The sequence below is a fragment of the Micropterus salmoides genome, unplaced genomic scaffold (assembly GCF_014851395.1).
Source record: "Micropterus salmoides isolate LMB-PRFRI ecotype aquatic unplaced genomic scaffold, ASM1485139v1 Ms_hic_scaffold_7, whole genome shotgun sequence".
Taxonomy (NCBI): domain Eukaryota; kingdom Metazoa; phylum Chordata; class Actinopteri; order Centrarchiformes; family Centrarchidae; genus Micropterus; species Micropterus salmoides.
Genome location: NW_024044459.1, coordinates 34,459,863 through 34,475,344, shown reverse-complemented (window position 1 = coordinate 34,475,344; position 15,482 = coordinate 34,459,863). Strand labels below are relative to the sequence as shown.

General features: G+C 40.9%; 1 long non-coding RNA gene across 1 annotated transcript in view; it reads right to left on the bottom strand.

Moving 5' to 3' along the window:
- Window positions 1-10,888: 10,888 nt before the first annotated feature.
- Window positions 10,889-15,482, bottom strand: part of LOC119892052 — a 35,507-nt gene continuing 30,913 nt past the window's right edge. The window contains exon 2 of the long non-coding RNA XR_005442505.1: window positions 10,889-11,638. This is a non-coding gene — a long non-coding RNA (uncharacterized LOC119892052). The remainder of the gene's footprint in view (window positions 11,639-15,482) is intronic.

Here is a 15,482-nt window from a genome sequence, read left to right as displayed (position 1 = left end):
TTAGCACAATAAACATCTATTCTTTGTGTGTTAGCAGATGAAGTAGTAGCAGTGCAGAACATACAGTGTGCGTGAGTGTGCATGTAGGAATCCAAGCTCTCTTGTAATTATTTTTACATTTGAGAATTTTGCACCAAAGAGTACATTGACGTCTTGATCATGCATGGCTTCACGCAATGGTTTATTATGCACCTAGTTGCCATTTGTAAGTATAAACTCTTCTTGACTGCACATTTAAGTATTTAAATGTTGTATTGACAAGTAGAAGTGTTTGTAGAATATGATTTGTGTTCAAACAAGATTAAAGTCTTACAGTCAACCTGCTAGTAGCGCTGTGATACTTTACTTAAGCAAAGAGTTGCTTTGAGCTAAATGCCAAAGCTATCAAGCTAACATGCTCACTGTGACAATGCTAACATGCTGAAGTTTGGTAGGTAAAGTGTATACCATGTTCACCATCTTAGTTTAGCGTTTCAGCATGCTAACATTTGCTGATCAGCACTAAACACAAAGTACAACTGAGACTGATGGATTGACATGAGGTTTGTAGGTATTTGGAAACAAAGCAAAGAATTGGAGCGTTGATCGCCCCAGGAGGAGAAGAAAGAGAGCCAGAATACCCTATGCTAATATAAATCTGTTATGTTCTACATGTGCCAGCTGAAACAATTGATTGTGAGGGTCAATTTTGTTTTCATTAATGCTAGGGGTTGCCTTTTGAGGGTGAACTGATAAACGGCAACCCATCTGTTGATGATCACTGTGGAATTTTTATTCATTGTAGACGAGTGTTTGGAAAGTGATGAACTAACAGCAGCCTCTCTGATCATGAAAATAATTTGTTAAAAGCACAAACACACAGCCTATAGAAATCTATTTAAGCATGATCCATCAGGGAAGCTACCATCTTGTTAAGAGGAGCTGAGCTCCCCTGTAGTTTGCACCCTTCCTACAGTCTTGACCATCGGATTCCCGCATCAGGAAATAACAATACTCTTTACTCATGGTTTTGTTTTTCTGGTGCCGAAATGTTTCTCAGTGTTAGTGAATGAATTACATAAAACACCCCTTAATTTGGGGGTTAAAATGCGTTGTAACACGCGTTACTGAGATTGTAACCAATATTTTTTTTAGTAATACGTTTTATTATTAATTATCCAAGCAATTTCCTTGTCCCCAGGATCCCGGGGATTTTTTGCTTCTTTTTTTCAGACCCTCACTTTCGGAGCTTGATTTTCCTTTGTGAGTTTCAGCGTTTCAGATCAGAGCTGCGTGTTAATATTATAAAAATTCACCTTTTTGAAAAGGAAGTTTCAATATTTCAAACCCTTATTGCCAATATATGCGCACCAGTTTTCAAATCACCATTTACAAGGTTTCAAACCCGGAAAACAAACTAATACAATGGGAGAGCAGGTTTACAGCAGGTCACACTCACCCTAATTCTCCTGTCAGTTATCCACAACATCCAAAGCTACTTAAACTAGAACTTCTTCTGAAACACAAAGCAGCCCACCGTAAAGCACAATACACTGCGCCAGGTGCAGCTGCACACAGGCTTAGCGTTTTACTCTCCACTGCACTTTCCAAAACAACACCATTCCTGCAATAACCATATTCGCATGCCAACACACTTTCCCCTCTTAATGTTTCATGGCTACTAGAAGGTTTCATTGAGGCAGCTGCTTAGGAAAAGGGACATGAACACTTCTGTCCAAGGACAATGTGTCTCAGTTAGCCATTGCACATTAATACCGTGGCCTCCAAAGGTTAAATGTAGACCACCTTGGTGCAGCGGCAGAGAGCTTCCAGTATTAAAACATGTCTGGGAGCAAACTGAGACACTTCAGTCTGTGTGCTCAGGTTGACTCGAGGGCCAGCAGGTTGTCTGCAGTACAATTATGCTCCCTGATCGCTATCTGAGCAACAGTGATGCACCCCGCACTTAGAAGCGTTACTGCGCTCTTCTCCACGAGCAAAAGCTTTTTAAAGATCGGCTTCTTCGTGGAGGGGGAAAGCTCTGAAGCTCAAAGAAGCAGCACTGGATGGTGTTTTATTACATTGTGTTTCTTCAAATGCCTAGCGCTTGAAAACAACTTTCCAGCTGAGCAATCCTAGCATTAACAAGTCGTTCATCTTTGATCAGCTCCATATGCAAAAAAACAGGAGGGGGAAAAAGAGCCTGTGATCAGAGAAATAAAATCATATGTATATTCTGTCACGCCTCACATCCTGTGGAGCGGTGCAAAATGTGGTGTGCTTGAAGGAAAACAAATAGCATGTCCCGGTACAAGGCTGTGTTTGTTTCTCCTGCTTTTATTGGAATCGCATAAGCAAATGTGAGCCACATCGAATGTGCAGCTAAAAACTGCGTTTAGATGATTTATTTCTTTTATGGTGGATTGCAGGAATACTTTGTCTTATCTTCAGGAAGTCTTCCAGCCTGCTGCAGGGACATGTCAGGAGCCAAGATTGCGCTTGCTCACAAGCTGTGTTGTTCCCTGCAGCTAAATTCTCAACCTTGGGTGGTCACTTTACATTTTCTTATGCCTTCTTTCCATTCGCAGAGTTTCAAACATTGCAACATGGTGACGATAAGCAGTGGTTTTCATCTCAGTTTGAAGGGCGTGTTTGTGTCTTTGTCTTAAATAAGAACCCCCCCCCACACACACACACACACACGCACACACACACACACTGTCTGCATGGAAGACAAACATTCATATCATATTGTATCTGCAAGACACAAAGCCTCCCATCTCCCAAACCCCGCCCAGATTTTCACAGTTGACAGTCAAGTTCTGGGTCAGTCAAGCTGGTCGGGAGCTCACATCCGTCTTGCCTTTTGACACACGTCACAAATGAAAAACGAGACAAACGAGATTTCCACATATAAGGGTTAGATGGCTCATCCTCAATTTCTGAAGCAGCTTGCAGTCCTGGGTTCACTAGAGCACGAAGGCACAGAGACACATGCACACATTTGGCTCACACAAGAAAAAGCCTTTTTTGACGATTTAATTTGCTGTATTTTCCACGGTTCTCACCAGTACCTATACAGTGTCAGATCACATTATTCCTTTCCACCGCCATTCAACCAGCTTCACCGCATACAGTATGTGCTATGTAGCGTGTATGTGCCAAGCCAGTGCAGCAGAGCCCAGGTCACAACAGTTCTGCTCAGTTTAGCTCAGCGATGTTAAAAGAACATCAGCACCCTGCGGTGAAGTTTATGCTTTGGTGGTGTATACTATGTGCAAGTGAAAGGGGAACTGGGGATAGAGTCATCAAGATTGTGGGATGACCCTGGGTTCATGGCATGCCCCCCCCCCCACTGCTCGCCCCTTTCATCAAGCAGCCCAGTTGTTGGTTTAGCTCAGGCCCTTCTCAGCATGTCTTGGCACAGGGGAGAGCCTGTGGCCAAAGAGGATTTGGTCAGAGGAGGAGGGAAGTCTGCTCACGCTCAGCAGCAGCTTTTCCAGCATCAAGCACCACCTACTTCCAATCATGCGTTACCCCCAAATCCTCTGTGTGCCTGCAAAACCGGCAGGGCCAGACCTAGCAGGGAAGAGTCTAAATATATCCTAAAGCTAGCACAAAGAAACAAACTCTCAATAATGCACTTCACACCTTTCAACCTATTCAACAAAGTTAGCAACATCAATCACATTTCCTAAGAGACGTCTTGATGTTATTGCAGCATTTATCTTTTTGTGGTGCGGTCGCACATCACAGGCAAGGAGATAATGACACGCTTTATTGAAATGGAGACGAATGCACCCTCTCCTCACCATGGGTGGTCTAGTCAGGAGCATTGCATGGAGAGGAGCGGCACAGGCAATTAGCATGCAAGCCAGACTGAACATCTCTGGTTTAAGCATTACACACAGCTGGGCTCAAGACATCCCTCGCATACAAGATACTATGGAGTGCGGGCTTGTTTTTAAGCACGTGTAACAGCATCTGTGTTTGTGAGTGCACGTGCTGTATGCAAGTGTAAGAGTGGTGGTGGAGAAGGTAAATGTGAAATCATGCTGTGTCTCAACCAGCAGAATCAGGGAGCCTAACTGGAAGACACAGGTAGACAGAAACTAATTAGGATTGCCAACATGAAGTCACACATGTTGCACAGTTCTTGTAGGTTAGAACGTTTGCCTTTTTACCTGCATTGTTGGAAATTAGTTCTTCAATCAGTCAAGATGCACTCCAATGATTTAGTTTTTCACCTTCATAAAGTTGGGGGACTTGCCAGAGACAGATTTATACAAGACTAACAGTCTTCAGCTATGCTAGCGGCTCTGTGAGGCTAAAAAGAATGTCGAGAAAGCCCAATCTGAGATCACTCAAGTGATGTACTTGACTTGACAAAGCTCCTCCAGAGCCACAGAAGACATTATACAACTATTTTCACAGGCAGTGTAGTACGGCCTGTCACTCACAATTGACTCTGACATGTAAAATCTGTTGAGTGCCCCTATAAGCATGCGGTGTGATTTGAGACCAGAACAGAATTGTAAAGACTGTTCCCCCTTTCCTTGCGATTTTTGACAAGGAATCAGGGCAAGATCAGATAATTCTGCAGTCTGAAGTGTGCCACCACCAGCTGGTAAGTACAAACATCGCTTAATGGATGGAAAAAGCATGTGAGTCTGCAACTCAAACTGTGTCCAAAGGTGTGCATGTTTAATTTACCTTCTAAATAAGTAAACTACTGCCAGAGGGAAGGAAAATCCAAAATATGATCTCTAATGTTTGTCTAGACAGTTTCTTTTAGGTAAAACTGATCCAATATGGGATTTTTTTTTCTGTTTTCTCATACTACTTCAGTTCCAAAATAAGAAAGAAGAAACCCTCCTCCTGTCTCACCCTGATCCTAATGTAACAATCTTAATCTCTGTACAATATTTTCCCCTTATAAATAAGAAATCAGAATATCAGAAATTTGTCTCAGTGATCAAATTCAAGCGTTACCAGCTGCATAGTCTCCAAGAAACAGCTTAAACAGATATAATCCAGAAAGGAGACTCTCTGTGGCATTAAATGTCACTTGAGACAGATACAGATAGAAACCAAAAGAAAAACTGTAGACAAACAACAGTAAAATATCTACATAACCAGCTGTGAATGTATAAATCCCAGGTAGTTGGTTTGTGTGTGTGGCCATCCTGCTGGGAGACACCACATCATTCATCATCTCATTAAAAAGGCTTAAAGGAAGGAAGAAAAATGGATGGTTGGAGATATTTTCTGGCGAGTCACCATCATTGGATGAAAATGCCAAATGGGTGGGACATTCTGAGCACGCACTCATCTTTATTGGTAGACTACAGCGGCTGCTGGTGACGACAGCTGATCTGGGGGATTGTGCACGGTCAGGTGCAGCAGTCAGTCAAAGCCCTGGCTCCCTCTCAGCAAGTTGGCAAGCCGCCCTGAAACTCTCACCCAAAGCCACAAGAGATACCTGCAATTTGTCACCCCTATAAAATAACATTCTCCATCTAAATTGAGGCAGTGGAGTTTGTGCTCCTTTGGGGAATGACACTTAACGCCAGCTCTGTGTTTCTTCCAAAGCATTGTATTATCAAGAACCCACCCTCCCATCCACCCCCATTTCTTCCAACTCCTAGCCTGTTGTTTTTGTACCAGTTGGCAGAGACAGAGGAAGGTTTTAAAGAAGACATGTAATCTTTCCTGGCTGCGAAGCCCAGAGGCCAGTGCATCAAGTCTTTGTTTGAGAACTGGCTTGGCAGATCGCCAGGGCCTGATTTCTCACACCATGCATGCCACGGCACACCTCAGGCTTAGGAGACGGAGAGACAGTCGGAAAGATTGACGACTGAATTAAGGTCTTTCGATCAAATTTCGATCTGTTACATTTACAAATGCTGTCAGTTGTCACTATAGAGCTATCATGTTATCTGAATTCAGAACACTTAATTCAAAATTTCTCTGGAATTAAGTTCTTTTGAATGCAATGTTTGCACATGTTTACAGTGTTTACTGCATGTTGGGTCTCAATGGGTTATCAGTTGGTAATTGGTAACACGTAAAAGCCAAGAACGCAGGACAGTGACAGTTTTTGTTGGAGTGCAAGGCTGTGCCTATTTCCTGGGAGCAGTACTTCCAGTGCAGACATCAAACTCTTTATTAGTTTATTAGTTTTTTGCCAGCACTACTTTTCAATACTGTTATATGCATTTGGTTATACACGGACCAATGGACAACCAGCTGCACAGTTCAAGTTTCAAACAAAGGAAGAGTAAGGAGATTGTCAGATTTACACAATCGGTATAACCACTAGATCAAATGGATAAGATGACACTGTTAATCCCTGCGGAGAAATTAGAATTCAAAATAAGCACTTAAATACTTTAAATATGCAAATACAAGATTAGTGCAGGATCTGCTGCATCATGCACAAGAATAAATAAAGACACTTGAATCTTTCCTGAGAAAGGAGGGCAGAGGGTCTGGTTAACAGCCTAAATCTGTGTAACCAGGGGATGTTTTTTTTTTCCCATATTGTCCTCGGTTTTGCCAGTCATCAGCCACCACTGGGTTGCACAGGGGATCAGTTACCAGTCTGTCACTGTGAGTGAGGTTACACGTGTTGTCATTCATCTGCATGAGAGCTCCCTCCCACATATGTCACAAAACATGCAGATGCAACGAACAGTAAGACTATTCAGTGGTGTTAAGTTATGTGACAGACCTCAATCAATGGATACTTCCCCGAGGGCATCTTTTCCTTACAGCTTAAATTTCATAAACTACTTTGCTAGTGGTTTTTGTACTGCATGTTTTTGTAAAATGCATCTTGCTTTTTGCTGTCTTTTGTGGCCGTGCTGTAATTTCTCTGTCAGATCTCTCATGTACTGGTATTATATCTCTAAATGTGTGTTTGTATTAGTGTTTCTCTGAGAGCACTCAGGTGTGACTCCTCTCTCCTGCAGGATTTCCTCCTTGGTGTCAACTGTATTGGGCATAATCAACATTTACACAACTAATTATCTGGTGTACACTCACCATTAGTCTATTTAACACATCACAGTCCACTGCATTGTACCAGAAGGCCATCTTTTAAATGGGAACAGTCATGTGTGCCATGGAAGTACAATAGGAACCTTTGAAATGCTAAGCAAACAACCGTGTCAGTCTCCAAACTGTCACACCAAAAAACAAACAGGCACTAGTCTGTGCAAATATAAAGTAAGTAGAAAGTAGATTGTGGGCAATGATGACAAAACAGGAGTTATTTTACCTGTGTACTGATTTGCCAAGTCTCCACATTGGCCTCAGCTCTTTTATGTTCTGGAGGGGGCATCTTTCACAGACAGTCTGACCCTGTGAAATATGGGAGGCTGATGTGTTTTCAGTTGTTGTCTTAGAAAGCCTAGTGTCTGCATTAATCGTGATTACTTCTCGTTCAAACACTGCAGCGTCCGGGTGTTCGGTGTTTGCCCAACACTGACGATGGGATCTTTCCATTTAGTTAATTATACATCTTACTCTTCTCCTGCATATAACCAGGAAGTCAACTGAGGTTCCCCACTTAGGATGTGGATGAAGCAAAGAGAGAGGAGGCCTCCAAAAGAGTTTGAAGGCCATCCTATCTAGATGGGTTGTTTGTTTTTTCTGTTTAGTCGGTCTGCTTATCTGATGTGGCAGTAAATGGAGTGACTGGGCTGCAGTGGACATTAATACTAATGGATCATTTCAGTTCTGTAGACTGGGGAAAGTTACCTGTGGTGTTTAGAAGACAGGAACCAACCACAGCACTAATGCTATTCATGATTTTTTATGTGCCATAAACATAAAAACGACTGGAAGCGTGTATAATCTGCATGATAAAAAAACACAACCTTGCTCACTCTCTGTTTATTTGACAAAAGGCTATTCTTTTCCTCTTTTTTTGTTTTTCCTCCAATGTGTCTTGGCTCTTTGCTAAGGCAGAATAATATTAATATAACGGATATTTGGAGATGCTTTGTGACGTCAGTAATTGCCATCTAGAATGCTAGCGTGAGCGAGGATGTCTGATTCCTCCATCCTCACGGTTTGCCTTGTACTCTCTCTCTCACAGGGCTGTAGCTACCATTGAGAATTTGAGAGTTTTAACAACCCGAGGTGGAGTTTAGATTCTACACAGAAATTACACATGGTGAGGTTTTTGGATCGCTTTCAGGCCAAAAGATGAATTCAAATAAAGACATTTGGCATTTTTATACCAGATAATTCACTGCCGTTGACTTTAGACAGTCATGTAGTTATTTAACATTTTCAGAAAATATAATTAGCAGTTAAATCAATCAAAAAGATATTGAGAAAATGATGCAGATTTTTTTTAGACTAGTTCTAAAATGGCCCTGCTTTAACATCTGTAATAAGAGGAGCTACTAGGAAAAGATGTGACTGGGGGAAGTGAGGAGGCATGTTAGCTGCACTGTAAAAGAAAACAAAATTAACTAATTTAAGAGAAATGATCAATTTACAGTAGTGTAGTAGTTTTAATTGTAAAATTATAGACTTTACCTCTAAATTAACAACCCAACTATTATTTTACCTATTATGCCAATATGACAAATTTCATTTATTTAAATAATTTTAATAATTTTCATACAGACAAATTACCATATTATATTTACAGTTTCATCTGTTTTTCTGAAATTTCCTACAAATGTAAGTAAAATGAGTAATTATCTGTAAACAAATATGTACGCTTATTTTATAAAGGATCATGTCCATACTAAAAATTTTACATTTTTTGTTGTAATCTTAAAGTAAATCTTATTATTTATATACTTCTGTGTTCTTTGTATGGAAATATATATGGTATATAGCCAACTGTAGGGGAGACCGGGGATGGAAGATTTTAACATTTCTCTAAACTAACGTAACTCGGAGCTCTTTAAGTCAGTGCATTCAAAGTGTGACACAGTTACACGCTAATAAATGGTGTAACTGTTATCTCCGCAACTCTGCAACAGAAAATGCCTGGTTTAGCCTCAGAAACAAGGAGTAAATTCACCCCATAGTGTAGACATGTCACATTACAAAAACAGGATTTGAAAGCAACACTTAAAATTTTTTTTAACATAATTGTTGCGTCTGTGTGTGTGTGTGTGTGTGTGTAGGGGTAATCCAATAATCAGTTATAGCAGTGACAAAGTAGTGAACATAATAATGAAATTTAACAAATATGCACCAACTGAATATTAGTGTGTGTGCTTGTTTGTCTTGCACAGTTTCAGTGGTGACAGACATATGGCATTCCTGGAATGCAGGTCTCATGGGCCCACAGAGAAGCCTAAAGGTCTTAACATTTGAACATAATAATACATCAAGTTACCATTACTGTGTGTGTGTCAGATACACAGAAAGAAAACATATATATACAACTGGCGATATCTGCTCTGAAAAAGGACTTTTAGACCAAGTGCCCACTAACAACATGACGAATTGTCCGGAATATTGTAAGTGAAGAACCCTTTTGTATAAACAAACGAGGATTCTGTCACTTTTTAAGAGAAAAATTTAAAGTCGCAGCCAAAACGATGTGCTAAATAAATGTTAAAATTTTAACTTTTTTAGTAGTTAAAGTCTTTTATTCACACTTTCACAAGGGAAGTGGTGGTATGTCGCATTTTCATGATTCCACATCAACTCATTTTCGAGTCCAAATAAACTTTTCGTCTTCAGGCGCACCCTTTCTGCTTAAATTAATTAATCTCTGCCATGCTGCTATACATTTTAATTATATATGTCGTTGTACAACTGGTTGAAGGTTAGGCTGCCGAAAATATGACTAGAGTTAGCCCCCACATGCGACAGGTGTAAACAAGGCCCTGCACACCTGATACATGTTTTGGTGAGGAGGAAAGAAGCTAATTAATCCATCCCCTCGCAATACTCTGTTTGGTGTTATATCACAGGATGTACATTTAGATAGTAATAAGTGTAAGATGCTAGCCTTTTGCACTTTCATGACAAGGCCACCCATTCTCTTCAGATGGAAGGACTCTACCTCCCTCGTATTTTATGTGGATTCAGGACGTTATGCAATATCTTAAACTAGAGAGGATAAGATACTCTCTTCAAGGGTCTGTTTTGAAGTTTCATGCTATTTGGCAGCCCTTCTGTAACCCCATAATACATTTTATCTTCCTATGTTGTTATTGATTGTTATTTATTTTATAATATTTACTTTATTTTTCTTTCATGGATAATATATAAAGCAAGTGGCTCTGATATTAGAGTCGCTGGTCTGGTAGGTGGATGGGTTGGTGGGCGGGTAGATGTTTGGGATTAGTGTGGCTTGTTTGTATTTTGTTTATGTCTTGTATACACTAAAAATCTTTAATAAACAGAACTTGATATAAACTTTAATCATATGGTGACACAGGATGGTAGTTATTGGCATTGGCCTTAGTATTCCTGATCAGACTGGCTGCATGAAAGTGAATTGCGAAAACGTAGAAATCAAGATGTTATCACACATTACCTTGTTGACACTGTACCATTAGCAGACACGAGTTAGAGGCATGAGTCTTTGGTAAAAAGCCAAGCAGTCAATCCGTGATTTTCTCTCCTCCTCAATAGTAATATTACGTGCACTCAGTGTATGTGAGATTATGAAACAAGGCACTGTCAAACAGAAGCAGGTGCACTCAGCAAACCTCCCTTTTGATGAAGAAAGGTTAAGAAAACACATACACAGTACACACAGACATGCAGTATACTGCAGATGTGTGCACAGGTGCAAACACATAGACTAACTGCTGCTGGTTGCTTCTGAATAATGAATTAACTGAAATGTATCACTTTTGATGTTACCTTCACCATATACTAATGATATTTTGTTAACGAATAAATCATTTTAAACACAGCATGATCATTTGTATTTATTAAGAGTATAAGAGTCTGTTCAATGACGCGTGTTGGTTATGTTTCCAAATTGTGCACAAATCAAGCATAGCATTAGTTTCGAGAAGGCAACAAAGTCAAGCCCAGCCCACAATCCAAGCGCATCAGTTGATAGCAACCCATGTCAAGTGAAGCCTCATCAGCTGACAGCTCAGCTGATTTCCCTCCAAGCACTACAGTATGGCCTTCCATGTAGGCATGTGGAAGGGCAGGGAGCTGCTCTCCCCGCCTCATGGCTCTCTGTGAAGGCACGCAGGAGAGGCAGGGGGTCCCAGAACAGAGCCACACCGCCAAATATAACTACTGCAAGCCATAAAGTATTTGATAAAGTTGTCCTGACTGAACTCAGTTTGGTACAACCCGGAAATAAAATTAAAAAAACATAAACAGGCCTTTTTAACCATTTCATCTTGATAAACATGGAATGCTTTGTGTTCTTCAGTACAGTCAACAAGTTTCTTAAACTATGGGAATCTTTACATCCCTGTTTTCTTTATGAATGCTTAGTATCAGCATGGCATATTTCTGTGAAAACGAACTGTATTGGTCCAACCCCAGGAGGTATATCATGGCACTTGTGCAATGGAAAGACTTGTTCAAAACAGCATGAGAAGAACCAGATGATGATTGGCAGGGCCCTCTGCAGGGCAGACTGGCCGGGCGACTGGCTGACGGGCTCGCTGGCCAACTGGTTTGGGGTTTTCCTCGCCTGCAGCTGGAAAAAAGAGAGACATAGGGGTTGAGGAGAATATACCAGGGTGAGTGAAGAAGAGAGAGACAGAGAGAGAGAGAGAGGCGGACATACCACAGTGCCAGCGATTTGCTCTGGTGTTGCCTTGGGCTCCTTAATAAACACATCCATACACTCGCTTAGTCCTCCACTTTCTTCACCTCTCGCCAGCCTGACCAAGTCAAGGCACTTAGTGCAGGGTTAAGACAAGCAAACTCTCTGTTGGTGCACATTTTTCATTTGAGTCTATATGGCTTACTCAGCTTGCTAAGGAAATCAAAGTCAACACTGATGGAGAAAAGAACCTCTTGAAAAGGTCAACCTTTCCAAAGGTAAAATCTATGAACCTCTCTCTGAGGAATTGATTGTCACCATCACATTTTGTCTTGTACATGTAACACAAAGTTTCTTCAGTTGAATCATTGGTGTTGTGAAAAGATACAAACAGCACTGGACTGCTGTGAAAAATGCTAATCAGAGCCAATGCTGCAATCACTGGCTTCCCTCAGCGTAATTACATCCAGTTACTAATACACCTGTGTGACTTTTTCACTTACGACAGCTGACCTGCTAAACAATGCAGGTCCTCCAGTACTGACTGTAACTGCTGCTAAAACATTGTCATTAATAAGATGTAATGTTAGTCCTTGTCTCAGGCTTTGTTATACATGTGTACACATCAAAACAACGTTTCACAACAAACACACGTCGACAGTACTGTAGAAAAAGTAAATGGAGTCATTATTTGGTAACATTCACTAACCCCCAAAAAATCCTGCCAATAATTCCAGTTTAACAGTAAACGCCTACCACTTGTTGGAAGACCGTATTTGCAGCAGGACAGAAAATTGTATTTGAGGTGGATTGTCACGTTTGGTCCATATTGGCGCCAACACCAATCAATTGCGGATCAGGCCAGGAGCCACTTAGTGGCTTCTGTCTTTCCTCTCTACAGCCTAGGCACAGGTGCAGAGATTATTTAATTTCTTGCAAGTGAAGCTCTGAAGCTCTGTACCACTCAGACGTCCTTGATAAGGTCTTTGCTTGCTTAGTTTCTGAGTTTCATGGGATACAACAAGCTCTAAAATGAGTCATGAAGTCATGGTCCAACTCAGGTCTACCTCTGACATCCACAGAAAGTTGTTGCAGTTAATGCCTTTCTCCACTTGCTTATGGCCTTGACCTGGAAACACCCTGTCTGCAACCTATGAACTCAATCTGTTCATTCCTCAACCTTCCCCCCCCCAACACCCACCCATACAAAGACACTGCAGCTGTCCAATCTCCCTCCGAGGTCAAAGGGAACATCCTAATGCTCATCCCACTTGAGACTGACACCTGTTGGCTCCGTCTTAGCCTGGCCTTCGTAAAGACAACAGAGAATTCAATAAAGGGGGCTTAGAGCCACGAGACCTGATCACCAAACTGTCTTCTTCCTCCTCACTTGTGATTTGAAAGACTGAGGGGGTCTAGCTTTTAGGGAATAGTACATGAATTGACGAGGATGATGAAGACTCCACTAATAAATGAATGAACCTTGTTAGATACCTTGGTGGAACCATTGTGGGTTTATGATCGCGAGTGAGGCTGAGTGCTGCTTCAGGGACTGTCCATGCTGGGACTTGTTAAGCAGTGGAAAAAGTTGTAGGGAATTTGGCGAGCAACTTGTCTTCCTGTGTATAAAATAATCACAATCTGTCTGTAGGGCTGGATTTTAAGATAAGATCATAAAAAGAAAATGTAAAACCCTCAATTTATACACCTGCTTGTCAGAGTCGATTTTTATGGGCTGGATTTCTCAAAACAGACATGTTGCCAACAACGATCTCTTTGGCAGTTTCTGTACCAACACATGCAATATATCATGTAGACACTTGGCAACCTTAGCAATATTGTGCATAGCTTGTACCAGGGACAGTAAAAACCAACATACCAACCTGCCAGCTTTCGCCCATTGAACCTGTCATTGCCAAAATGTGATGGTTCACTTCCTCATATCGCTCTCTTATTTTTAGATGAACATGCACTCAGCTGTCCAAGAGTCTAATTAGAGGGAATACAGAGCCTACTGTCAAGCATACACACTGAGGCTAGAGGAAAATTGGTCTGATTGTGACTTTGACAATGTGTGAGTCACTGCTCTGATCCTCTCATTCATTACAGCAAATCCCTGCCACAAAGACCAATGAAGAAGAGATTTACTGTAGTCTGGGAGGTCCGCCTAAAAAAGTCTAATGTGCCTGTTTGCATGCGTGTGCATATTGTATCTGTGATGTAACTTGAAATGTTTCCAGACATATTTTTTTTCTATATCGGCCTCTTCTCCCTGTCACTCACACTAAAGCACCCCACAGCCGCTTGACTTATAATTAACTGCAGTTGTTAATGGGCTCAAGAAGAATTTAGCTTGTAAGCTGATCCTACAATTAGGGCTTGTTGACTTTGCATAAATGTTGGGGGCTGCCCTCCCCAGGGGCGTGGGGCAAAAGAAGGGCGTCTTTGAGGGCCTGCCAGGCCTGGCCAGACCTCCTGAGATGTTGGAGGGGGAAGTGAGGTCTAAAACACACACAGAGGAAGCCCTTCCAACAGTCTTCCTCTGAATCCTTTGGGGTCACGCAGGACACCAGGTTAACCTCTGGAAATGTAGATGAGACCCTCAAGCATCCTCAAGAGGTTAACCATGCAGAATTATTTAAAAGAGGAAATGGGCTTGGAACAACTTGGATATATTGTAAGGGACTTCTTTTATGAAAAGGAAGTTATCCACATATTAATGACCAATGGGTTGAAATTTACATTGTTATTTTTTGCATTTTTTAACATTTAAAGACATTTTTTTTAAATCGCATTTTTATGCTGCACTCCCCCCAGACAGGACATTAATTTAATTAAATGTGTATGAATCACTATGTTAATCTCAGTCTTTACATACATTAAAGTTTAAACGGTTGAACATTTCAGTTTTAAATCATCCACAAGAATCTACATCTTCCATCTAGGCATGGAATTGGTGGTCCATGTCTCATTCACTAGATTTTGAAGGATTCTTAGTAATAATACAGTGTGAAATACTCCTATTTTGAATCACAAAGAGCTTATTTACATTTTCAGTTTTCTCAGTAACGTGACTGCTGGTGCTCAAATGGCCCCATGGGAAGACCCCTGCAAGCGTGAAAGATTGCATGGCCAAACAATATTTGCATTTTGATTAGGCATGCTTCTGTTAAGGCACTTAATGACTTAGGTCCCAGTCAGATGAACAAAAAGAAATGTCCATGTAAAGAGAAAAGGCCTTCACGCTAAACTACACCACTTTATTGTGACAACGTGTGGATGTGAATCTTCATCAAACAGATGTGATGCTTTTCTCCATCCTTTTGATGGTCACATGATTAGTCACATGACCCACCAACCCAACTGTTACAAAAGAAGCAAAGTGTGAAATGCAATCACCTTCTCATGAATAATTTGACTAAATATAAACAACAATCCATTTATTACAGCATTATTGGACAATTATGTAGAACTATTGTATCATGTGAAATATATGCATGCACAGTATGTCTGTGTCCAACATATTGTCTTTGAACTTTATTTAATTTAAAACAAGGGAAAACTCTTACTATAAATTTAAATAATATCACAAAGTTTATAATAAAAGTCAACTTGTTCTTTTTGAATCAACTTGAATCAAGTGCCCTTTTGTGAAGGCTTGTCCAATCAAACTATTAGTAAAATGAATGAATAATAATTTCACAGTACTAAATAAAATGACCCACATGATGACCTTTCACCTGATGACCTCATGTGTGACGAGCCCTCCCGTTCA